Genomic DNA, 12,281 nt, shown 5'->3' on the forward strand with positions numbered 1-12,281 from the left:
TGTGTTGGGGGCAAAGGGGAGAGGATTTCTCCCAGTTCCAGCGAGTCGTCAGTGGACAGTGCTGCAGGTTAACAGAGGCCTCTGTGCTGAGTCAAGGCAGCTCCCCCAGGCTGCACTCGTCAGGAGAGCAGAGCAGGAGGTGGAAAGGTGCCGGGCAGACAGGGGTCTGCAGATGGAGCAGACGACTCATGACCAGAGACTCCATGGGAGCCTGCGGTGTGCACCCGAACCCTGAGCCAGCCCAGAAGTGAAACCGCGCATGATCAACACCCTCATCAGACAGGGGGTACGCGAACGTGAACACAGGGTGCCCTGGTGACTGGACTCAAAGACCCACTTCTCCAGCGTGTCTAGCTATGGCCTTCGAGACCACCTGCCTCCCCCTAACCTCGTCATAGAAACCCCTGACAACAGCCACCGGGCGGCACCCTCCTGGAGACCCTCCTGCGGCAGAGCTCTTAGCTTTCCCAGATCCTCCTTCTCTGCCCTTACCCTTTGTGCCCCTGGATCTCCTTCTTTAAATCACTGGACAAAGCGTTCGCAGATTCTGTGTCTCAATTAGCCTTACCTTTGTCCTCTGACGCCCCTGAGACAATCCCTGTCCCCCTCTGGGCGGCCCTCCAGCCTGGAATGACTGATGAGCCCCACCTTTGCTGGCTCCACACCCCTGGAAGCATGGCACCGGACCTCTCAGCAGCTGGACATCTGGGCAGTTTTCGTGGCTGTTATAAAAACCTGAGAACCGATCTAGAGGAGGAAAGACCGAGTTGGCTCGTGGTTGCAGTCCGTGGTCAGCTGGCTACTGCTGTGGGTGTGAAGTGAGGCAGGACACACGGTGGAAGGGACTGCTCAGCCCAAGGCAGCCCGAAATGCAAATGGGGAGTCGGGCAGGCTGGGCACAAGAAATGCCCTTCCAGGGCACATCCCACCTACCTCCCAAGAATCCACTCAAGTGATTCATTAACCCAACTCATTGGCCCACTGACAAGGACGGAGCCCTCATGATCCTGTCACTTCCCAGGGCCCCACCTCTGCACGCCGCTGCACTGGGGGGCTGACCTTCAACACATGAGCTTTGGGGGACATTCCAGATCCAAACCAGAACAACATCCCCTCTGGATTTCTCCTAGGTGACAAATGACATCTAATCCTGTCCCTACACTTCTCGTTAGTTCCTTTTCCATTGACAAATCTGTTGAGATTGCTGAGTTTATTGCCAAAATATTCATGTACAAAGAGCTGGAGACCCACCCCCCTGCAGTGCACCCTGGAACACCCCTGACGGCTGGCCTGATGGAGTATCCCGGGATGGACCCCCGGGCAGAAGCCAAACGTGTCGGGTTTTTCTCTCATTGGAACCAAATCTGCTCTAAACTGCATGTGAGTGTCCCAGTGCGTCTGCCCCCACTTCCTTCCTCCTGAAAAGTGGGGCAGGGCGGGTGGAGACAGTTACCTGAAGGTCCACCAAGAAGGAATCGTGATGATGTCAACTGAGGTCGGTCACGGCAGGGAAAGAAAAGGCACCGACACTGACAGTGAGCCTCCAGTGACACCAGCGTGTCCAGCATACGCCACAGCCCTGTGCAGGCCGGCAGTGAGGCAGGGGAGCAGCATACTGAATGATGTGGATGAAGAAAGACAGGAAGAAAAGCAAGTGTCTCTTGCTCTGTAAACTCATGAGGAATGGGGACCTGGGACACGACAGGAGTCCTGACAGGGGTCCCCTCTCCACAGGGCTCCAGGGGCAGGCAGCGTGAGGCTGGCTTCCAGTGAGGCCACTACATGGCTTGACTCTCTGCAAGGAGCATGTGTGACTCTTGTAATTTATGAGGACAGAGGGGAATGTTCTCCAAGGCCCTGTGCAGACGAGGAAGCACCCTAAAGCCCAGTGGACCTGCGCAAGATAACCACGTGTCCACCCGTGCCGAGCCTCAAAGCAGCTTCCACGACGGGACCTGCCACCCTCCTCGACAGATGGGAAGTAACCAGGCCACCCGGCTGCAAGTGTGCAGAGTCCAGGCTGGCGTCCAGTCCAAACCCAAGTCACAGGCCCTGTCTGTGTGGCCCAGGGACTCCTGTCTGCTCAGGGTCTCTTCCCCTGGACCAGTGCAGACAGCTTTACCCTCAGTGCAAGAAGCCCACCGCCCAGCCTGAGGCCACCACCAACCTCTCCCACATAGCCCCAAGGGTCAGCAGGCCTCGACACATCGTAGCTGCTCATGGAAACCAACACAGTGCCTGAGAGCAGAAAACACTCAATGAACCCACGTGCTAGAATGTTCCAGAACAAATTCCATCTACACATGGGTATCACGTTTGAAGCCAGACGTTTGAATTCCTGGTGCTCCTGAATCTGGGACCTTTTACGTGCCTGGCCTGGATGAAGATTTCAAACCTGAGGTCTCCGTGTCCTCCTCTCAGATGTGACAATCACACTGAGTGGGAATGGGCGTGGAAAGACCCAATACGACGCACCTGAGTCCAGCAGTGGGTGTGTACACACAGTCAGCTTCTCGCCGAGGCCGAGGGGCAGCGGCACGTCAGTGCTTCATGAAGTGTCACTGGCATCTGGGGACAGGTAGGAACCCGAAGCAGCCTCACAAGGCCCGGAAGGCAGGGCCAAGCAAGCCCCATGTCTGCACCCAGTGCTCCTCTAGGACATCGCCGTCCAAGTGAATTCCATCCAGAAGGTTCCGCTTGCCACCAAACATCCTCCACACCTGCTGTCTGCCCTGACCGAGATGGAGACCCGCCTGGGGCAGGACGCCCCTCGGGATGCCTGCAGAACCGGCCTCCGGCCCCCAGGGCTGGCCCAGGAGCGCAGGCTTCTCTCCTCCATAGCCACCTCCCAAAGCAAGTCCCAGCCCAGGGGCCTTCTCAGGTGGACATGAATGTTCCTGCACAGAGCACTCCTGATGGCTTTTATAAATGCCACATCTGGCTTGCTGAGTTAATTACCAGAACGGAATCACGGCAAAAACAAAATAAGCCAACACTGCTCACCATGGCAGCAGCAGGGGGAAAACAAGCCTTCCCAGTTCTGCACAGGAGAGTGCACAGTTGGTCAGCGTCTAAGTGACATTGGCAAATACATTTCCATAATCCTCCCCTCAACCAGGCCAGTAACCTGCTACCTAAGTGGTTCCCTTAAGTTTTCCCAGTTCCTCTCTTGACCTTGAAACTACCAGCCCACAGCCAGACACGGGGGTGGCCGGCCGAGCTCTGCGTCCTGTGTCCTCCCTGCCTCTCCACCCCTCCATCTCAGCTCGCCCCTGCCTCCTGTCTGCCGTCTATTGTGGCTGAGCCTGTCTGCTGCTCGAGGGGCTCTGGTGGAAGAAGGCCAACCCAGCCCCTCTGCTGACCAGCTGGGTGACCAGGGATACCGCAGAACATGAGTCCACATGGCAAACTGGGACAGCACGCCCAGGCCTGCAGTGAGGACGGGGCCTCGGGAGAAGGCCTGCGCGCTGCCCAGACCCGCCCCGCCACCCTGCCTGGGCTCAGGGAGGCCTGTGCTCTAGGGAAACGGCAGGGGCCTTGGGCTCAGACCCACAGGCCTGGCTCAAGAACCCACCGGGCACCGCACGTGCCTGTCCTCGCTCCTGAACTGCCGCACCTGTCGGCAGAGCAGGGTCCCCACCACCCGCAGCCTGGCTGCAGGCAAAGTGCACATCAGCTGCTGGTGCTTGGACACTGGCCCCAAAGTGGCCCTGTGACCAAGTCTGTGCCCCAGGAAGCAAACCCTCGGCATGGTCCATGTTCAGAGAGGCAGGGCCAGCAGGGACACTGGTCTCCTGAGGCCCCCTCCCTCAGCTGCTGGCAGAGGAAGACGTAGGAGCCCATACTGATGAGGATACTGTAACTGCCAACTGTGACGCATCTTCCAATATCCTAGAACCCTGATGAGGATGCGTGTAAGATTAACAGACGCAATTAGAAAGAGACTTTTTGTTTCATTTCAGGCAGAATCGGCTTCTTATTGCACTTATTTATAATACCTTCACATTTTCAAAGTCAAGAAACTCAGAAAGGAAGCACAGCATGCCGAAGCGCACCCCATGTTATCATCTTTGAGGAAAATGAGGACAAAAACCACAAGATAAATCTCAGTGAAAATCCACAGAAACACAAAAATGCCCCTACGTGTGTGCTCAAGTCCAGCGTCCTTTTAAGTTGGCTTCATAAACTCTCTGTGACCTTATAGAACATGGCAGCATCTACTGGCCAAGATTTGGGGCATGGAATAACAGTACTTTGGGACTCTGTCATATAGGATTCTCAGCACGTTTCACAGCCTTGACCGACAAAGTCGGAGGTCAGGCAGCAGAGGGGCCCAGTGCCAGAGCGGCTTCACCCACAGGCAGGCTGGGGGCAGGACCCCAGGGTCTGCAGGCACTCCATGTGTGGCTGTGTGACTGCCCCCTGGCCAGAAGCCCAGGGCTGGTCGACAGGCCATGCCCTTAACCCCCAGCTACAAAGAAAGGGTATCTTTTGCCCTGCCCTTTGCCCTCTGTGACCGGCAGCATTGAGGGCACGTCTCCTCAAACATGAGCAGAGTCCAAAGACTCACAGAAAGCCCAGGCCAATTCAAGGATGCTGGGCTTCTGACCGCTGCGCTTGAACTGAGACAGCCTGGCAAGCTCATCAGCACAGGGTGGGTGCTTTGTGCCTATGGAGAGGGGCATCCCAAACAGGTCGGACCCTGGGCCCACGGCAGGCAGAAGACAGCAGGGCACCCACCACCCAATGCACAGACCGCAAGGGCACCCAGTGACACTCTGACATGCAGAGCACCAGACACGAGACAGAACCACACTGTCACTAGCTGACACCTACGAGGCCCCACGCCCCAGGGAGGGAGGGAGGGACACCTGGAGGGGGAGAGGAGGACAGAGGAGGAAGGATCGGCCAGGGGAGGAGACGGGGCAGGAAGAAGGCCAGGGCCCATCTTCAAAACAACAGAGCAAACGGAACCGCCCAAAGCCTGAGGGAGTGTCCGGGGGACATCACACTCTGGGAGTTGGGGCTTAGAACCAGGGTCTCTGCAGGACTGAAGGGAGACCCGAGGGAGCCCGAGGCCCCGCTGCTTCTCGGGGCGCAGATAGTCAGTCGTGAGGGTCGCCCACATCTCTGAAGTTGGGCAGGCTGCCAGCAGGAAGCCCAGACGCTACACCCCCTCCTGACCACCAGGGTCCTGGGACGACCCTGGCCATGCACTCCCCGCCTCCTCACTCTGCGATGGAGCAGCATCTTCCAGTGACTCAGCTGACTCTGAACTTGTGCCAGCCCCACGCCCTCCCACAGGCCAGCAAGCTGCCACAGCACAGCCCCGCCAGGGGCCTGGCCCTCCACGGCGCCAGCAACCACCACCAGCTCTGATGCCTTCTCTTGCCAGGGAAGCAGGCAATGACTCGCCCACCTTGCTGAGTCCTGGGTGTCCACAGGACCGCGTGGACGCGCCTTCGTGACCCGTGGGAATCGTTCAGACTTTCAAGAGGCCTCTTTAAGGGTGGTGAACGAGAACTCCCTCACGGGAGGGTCCCTGTAAGGTCTCCTCAGATGTTAAAATCTGACCAAGAGGAGGAAGGAGGGACCCCTTTCTCAGCTGGAAAGGGCTTCAGTGTGGGGAGCATGGAGAAACTGCAGGGACCGGGCACATCTGCTCTGTGGCGGTAGGCAGCTAGGCCAACCCCAGCAGAGGGCACCAGCAAGGGGCAGGGTCTGCACGGGTGAGGTCAGCAGCCGCTGTGCAGAGCGCGCTGTGCGCCTCCACGTTCTCAGGTACGAGGTGGGGGAGGGCCAGCAGCAGCCCCAGCCCGGGCCAGTGGGCACAGGGACCAGACTCAGCTCACAGCTCCGGGGCCACAGACACCAACACCTGTCTTTCAGCACACAGCAACATGAGGCCCAGATGTCTGGAGGAAGAAGCTCCTTGGTGTCACAGCCCCACTGGGGACATCCTTGCCCTGCCCCACAGAGCCTTCGTGCCCCAGGTGCAGCCACCCCGTCTCCCTCCACACCCAGAGCTGCCCCCTGGCACCCTGCCACCGTGTGGGAGACCAGGGATTCCCCTGCCACGAGGGATCCTGTTCAGGGACCTCTTCTCCTCTCCTCTTCCTCCTCACCCTGGGGAGCAGGACTGGGCTGCCCTCCTGGCACAGACAGTCCTAGGAAGCAATGAAAGGTAGACACCGGCTGGAAGTGGGTGAAGGACACACAGGGAGGGTGGAGACGCTGAACCGCACCCCGGAACAGCCCGCCATGTTGCTAGGCAAACGTTCATCAGCCTGGCATCCCTCTAGGACACGAAACTAAAGCATGCCTCGATTTCCTCTCCAGTGCTCCTGTGAGTCCCTCTGGGGCAAGTGTGTGGCTTACAAGGCTCCAGTGTCACTCGGAGGGAAGCCCAGACTGAAACCGTGCCTTCACAACAGCACTTCCAGAAGTGAAGCCACGTGAGCTTCTGACCGGGCCAAGGGGCCCGCCCTTCAGCAGCCACCTGGCCACCGTCCAGGAGTCAGACACAGAAGGCCCAGTCAGGGCCACCCAGATACGGGGAGCCCTCCACCATCCTGGAACGTGGTCCTGGAGCCGCGCTTCCTTGCAACCTGGGCTCCAGGGAATTCACGATTAAAAGCAGAGACTGTTTTAGGAATAATAAGATTTTATATTTATGTTTATGAAAAAGCATGTGGAATGGTCCCTGAGGTAAAAGGGCCTTTCCATCAACTCACACGTGCCTCTGGTTTCCACCCCGTCTGTGATGCAGAGTGCTCTTAAAGGTAATGAAGTCAAATTGCTTTCTCAATGTTCTGCAGCTCTGACTTTTCACTGAGAACCAGAGAGCTTTTTACTGAAGTATCATCTTGCTGAGCACCTCTTTAGAAGGGTTGTGGCTACAATGAATCCAGCCTGCCATGGAACCTCTAGACAAAATGTCCCTTCCCCACCACTCACTGGGATAAAACCGGCACATTTCTCAGAGAATCCGAGGGCTGCTGGAGAACACCCAACCCTCGGTGGTCAAAACCTCCGTGTCTTTCATTTCTATGCTGAGCCACATTTGAAATCAATTATCCAGATTTTTGAATAGGTAACTAAACATGTTCCCAGGAGAAATCTTGCCACTTGTCCTGTCACTAGGTTGACTTTGGTGCTTAGGAGGAAAGATAACCTGCCACCTTTGGACTTAAGAGACAGATCACCTAGCTCCTCCCCCGGGGGATGTTGTGGCAGGAGAAGAGCGCCCTGTGGGGACCAGCTACTCTGTAGCTTGATTGTGGAGGAAGGGGCATGAGCCTGTACATGTAACAAAGTCACACAGAACCACTCACACAGAACTGGTAAATCTGAGTGAGGTTAACAGATTGCACCGGGGAAATACCCTGGCGGTGCGACTACCCTGCAGCCTGCCCTCCTACCTCCTGCTTTCTTTCTTCCTTTCTTTCTTCCTCCTTCCTTCCTTCCTTTCCGCCTTCCTTGGTGCAGTGCTGGGAACCTCACGCAGGGCCTCCAACATGCTAGATGCATGCTGCACCACTGAGCTATGCCCCAGCTCTCAGCTACAGTTCTGTATAATGTTCCCTGGGGCCTCTCTGTATGATTTCTTACAATTCCACATGGACCTACAACTATCTCAAAAAGTGTTTTTCATGTCCCACTGGCTGGTGTCTGGACAAACCATACAAGAACCCAGGAAGATGCACAGATGGACAGATGGAGGCCACTCTGTAGCAGGCAGAGCCCCAACCAGGGAAACATGCATACATACACGGAGAAGGGTTCAGGGACAACCTTGGGACCTGCTGGCAGCCTGGTGGAGGGTGCAAGGCAGGCTGGAGAAACAGGGATGGAGGATGACTGTGGGGCATTCATAGGGAAGGAGGAGAAGGAAGCCAGTCTCCCCAGGACTGCATCTCCCAAGACTCCCAGCCAAATCCCACCCAAACAGCAAGGTTTTGTGGAAATGAACCAAACTTATAACTCTGACAGGTCATGTGAGTTTGGGAACCAGGCCAGTTTGCTAAAATGATTCTTCCCTCTTTAATTAAAATCCTTTGTTAACTGCCAAGCTAATGCCTTCCCCCAAGACAGACTAGATAATGTGCACACATCCATTGTCCCAGACAGGCACCATCCAAGAGGCTGGGGAGGCTCAGGAGAAGGGAACCAGGCCCACACGCACCCCTCAATGTCACATGGGCACAGATGCTGAGCACAAGTTTGGAGGCACATGCAGGAAACAGGGTGGCCCCAGCCAGTGCCCAGCAGACCAGGGCTTTGTGGACCCACACCGCCCGGCAGAGTGTTCCTAATGGACAGTGAAAGCACAGAGCATGTGCCCAGCAGGCCCATATGGGAGGGCAGGGAACCCAGAGAGTTTTAGAACTGCCCTCTTGGTCTGTGTCAGCCAAGCAAGGGCCCTGGGCAGACCTGGCTTAGATGTCCCAGGAGCTCCCGGCATGACCACAGCCATAGCACAGACTCGGAGCTGGGGCAGGGGGCAGATGCAGCCAGAGCAGCCACCCACCAAGCCCAGCCCTCCTGGCCACCGGGCCAGGCTCTAGTAAATGATGAAGGGCAGCCTGGTTCACCCCCAGTGTGGGCCCGAGCCATCATCTTTTCATCTCATTTGAAATATTCCACAGACAAGAAGTGGAATCCACAAAATAAATGCCCACATGTTCACTCTCCTACCCCTTATAAAATAAATATTCATGAGTGCACACTGATATGCGTGGTTGTGTAAATAAATAAATGAGAAAAGAGATAAATACCCATGAATCTCCAAATTGAATTCCAAGGAATTTAGGTAGAAGCTCCCCCTCGAAGTTGCCCCTTCAGCGTAGGCTGCAAGCTGACGACCAGAGTGCAGCCAGCCAGCCGAGGGGAAGAGGAGGAATTTCTCAGCCAACTGACCAAGGACAACAGCAGCAGTGACAGGTCTGAGGGACAGCTGGTCCCCTTCACAGGAGGTGAGGAAAGGACACTTCACCCCTGTGGCCTTCCTCCCAAAACCTCTCCCCCAAGAGAAAATCCTCAGACAAATCCCAGTAGAGAAACACCCCGAGAAACGCCTTCCCCTGACTCTTCAAACTGTGGGGACCTCAGACATGGAGGGGCTGAGAAGGCAGCACGGAACGAGGTGAGGTCAAAGGAGGACCGCAGGAAACCTGGGGCTGATGTCTAGCATGGACTTCAGTGATGACCACGTGCCCACACTGGTCAGTGAGTGGCTGTAACAAATGTCCCCGCTAATGGAAGGTGCCAACCACAGGGAAACTGGAGCGAGACGCGATAACTTTCTCAACTACCTACTCAATTTTTCCGTAAATCTAAAAATCTTCTTTAAAAACAAATAAAAGCACATAACCGCCAACTGTCACTGCTGTCCCTCAAGGTCTCTTGGCTCCCCGCTTTCAGGGAACACTTAAGATTCACTGGACTAAATAACAAAAGCGGGGCTGGCACCTCTGGTGTGTAGGCCCCCTGGGGTCGGGTGTGCAGGCCCCCTGAGGTCGGGTGTGGAGGCCACCTGGGGTCGGGTGTGCAGGCCACCTGGGGTCGGGTGTGGAGGCCCCCTGGGGTCGGGTGTGGAGGCCCCCTGGGGTCGGGTGTGGAGGCCCCCTGGGTCGGGTGTGGAGGCCACCTGGGTCGGGTGTGGAGGCCACCTGGGTCGGGTGTGGAGGCCCCCTGGGGTCGGGTGTGCAGGCCCCCTGGGGTCGGGTGTGCAGGCCACCTGGGGTCGGGTGTGCAGGCCACCTGGGGTCGGGTGTGGAGGCCACCTGGGTCGGGTGTGCAGGCCACCTGGGGTCGGGTGTGCAGGCCCCCTGGGGTCGGGTGTGCAGTGCGGGCTTCGGGCAGCCCCTGCAGGGCGGAGGCTGGGACCGCTCACGCGTGGACGCCACGGGCTCCGCCCTGCAGTTCCAACAGGTAACCCCGGGCGGACGCACGTGACATCCGCACGGTGTACAGGGGCGACTCCCTGGCTTGGCGCCCTTCCGACAGCGTTCCAGGGGCTCCAGGGGCTAAGGCCCGAGCGGGAAGGCGGAGAGCCCCGACACCTGCCCACAAAACCCGGGCGAGCGCGCGGCAGCGCGCACACGGCGGCGCGCTCCCGGCTCCAGCGCGATCCTCGGTCCTGGCACGCCCCCTGGCGCCCGGAGACCGCCCCTGCAGGCGGTGCGGCCGGTCGGAGCGCGGTCATCAGCGCCCTCGCGTGGGCACCCGCCGCCACCGCCTGCCGTGGGGCCTGCGCTCCAGAGCAGTGACCAGTGAAGGAGGGCACTTGCTCAGAGCCTGCAAGTCCCTCGCGGCCTCGGCCAAACAGTGTCAGGAAAGCTCAGGGCCCACTGGGTCCTTCATTTCTAGTACTGTGCTCCCAAAGGCCTGGCCTTCAGAGGGCAGCTCTCGGGTCACTTCTCCCTCCAGGGTAGCTACTCTTAGCCTCACCCTCTCTCTCTACCATTAGAATCAACTCCTAAGAGCTCGGCCCTAGGACTGAGGTGGAATGCCCCTGCAGGACCCCTGAGCATCCAGCCTGGCCGGACTCGGTGCGCGCTCTCCCCAGCAAGGCCACCATTACATCGGTTCGCTTCCCAGGAAGGCGCACAGGGAAAGGGTGGATCCTGAGCAGGCCCAAAAGGGATGCTGTGTCACCAGGACAGAAGTGCGCTGTACCCGCCCCAGCAGGGTTCAAGGCCTGAGCCTGAGCCGCAGGGACTCCCAGAGGGCACACGTGTCAGCATCGATCCAGGGTCCTTGAGGAAGTGGGGGTGGAAATGGAGGCAGATCTTGCGCCTGTCCTGACCCAGAACAGCCCCCGAAGCCTGATCATTCTAAATTCACGTTGGCAGGCTTATCTGTCAAGGTAAGAACACAGGGCAGATTTTACCCGGTGGTGTAGTGTTTGCAAATGGTAAAGGGTCTCCACTGGACTGCTCTCGCGGTGATCGTGGACCTGCTTCCCCCTGCTGCCCAGGGAGCGCCTGCCTGTGGTCCTGGCAACCACAACCAGATCAGGAGACAAACTAAGGACAAGGGCGTCCTGTCTGGCCCTACCCCACCTCAGTGTTAGACTTAATCAGCGGGGAAATCTCATCTCCACACAGACACAGCATCAGGAAAGCTCAGGACCCACTGGGTCCTTCGTTTCTAGTACTGTGCTCCCAAAGATGAGTGGCCGCATCTCCCCACTCGACTCCAGTGCTTGCTAAAATGACCACTCCCTGTGGTCCAATGCCCTAGGCTCCCAGCCTGGTAAACCTAGATGACACTCCTTAGGTGACAGGGTGCAAACCTCTGAGCCTGTTTCCCACAGGTACAAGCAGCACCCAAGACACTAGTGTTGGGCCCACTGGGTCTTTCGATTCTAGTACTGTGCTCCCAAAGGCCTGGCCTTCAGAGGGCAGCTCTCTGGCCACTTCTCCCTCCAGGGGAGCTACTCTTAGCCTCACCCTCTCTGTCTACCATGAGAATCAACTCCCCTCCACCCTGCTCAGTGCCCTTCACATGACCACCTGGGGCTGTCTTCCTTCCCAACCCACAGGAGTGGATTTAGCGACCCCTCATGCAATGTGGGAGTAGAAGCCAGACCCTGGAACCAGGAGATCCAAGGTCAAACCCCAACCCCACCAGACAGTGTAACCGTGAGCAGTTTCCCCTCACTGTCGTGAGAACTAAGAGGTTCCTAAGTTGGTGACTGGTATGCGGACTGTCACGGCAGGAGAGCTCACACAACAGGGCCCCCCGATGCTGACCATAACCACACTAGATTATGTGAAGCCTCTCCAGCAAACAGCTTGTTCATGCTCCAGGAAAGTCTCAAGGAGAGCACCAGGTGAATGAAGAGACCTCCCACACATCTCCAGAGGACACCCAGGCAGGCCACCGACCCCTACCCAGCCATCCCCAGACCACACCCTAGCATAGCTGCTTCATCTACTTCTGGCCCGGGCAGCCACAGACAGGACTCCCATGTAATACTGTCATCTCAAAATATTTTTCTTTTGTGCTGCTAGGGATTGAAGCCAGGAGTGCCCTATGGCGAGGCTGTATCTCTGGCACACACACCCCATTACTGTGAGACAGTCTATGTTGCACAGGCTGTTCTCAAGCTCACTCCTGCCTCAGGCTCCCAAGTAGCAGTGGTTACAGGCATGAGTCACTGTGCCCAGCTCCAATCTTCAAAGCTCTCTAACCCTGAAGGGACAATAGCATGTGAGCAGGAGGCCAATCCATGGGCTTGTGGTGCTCCTGATGCCCCAGGAGCACAGAATCCC

The sequence above is a fragment of the Ictidomys tridecemlineatus genome, chromosome 1 (genome assembly GCF_052094955.1).
Source record: "Ictidomys tridecemlineatus isolate mIctTri1 chromosome 1, mIctTri1.hap1, whole genome shotgun sequence".
Taxonomy (NCBI): domain Eukaryota; kingdom Metazoa; phylum Chordata; class Mammalia; order Rodentia; family Sciuridae; genus Ictidomys; species Ictidomys tridecemlineatus.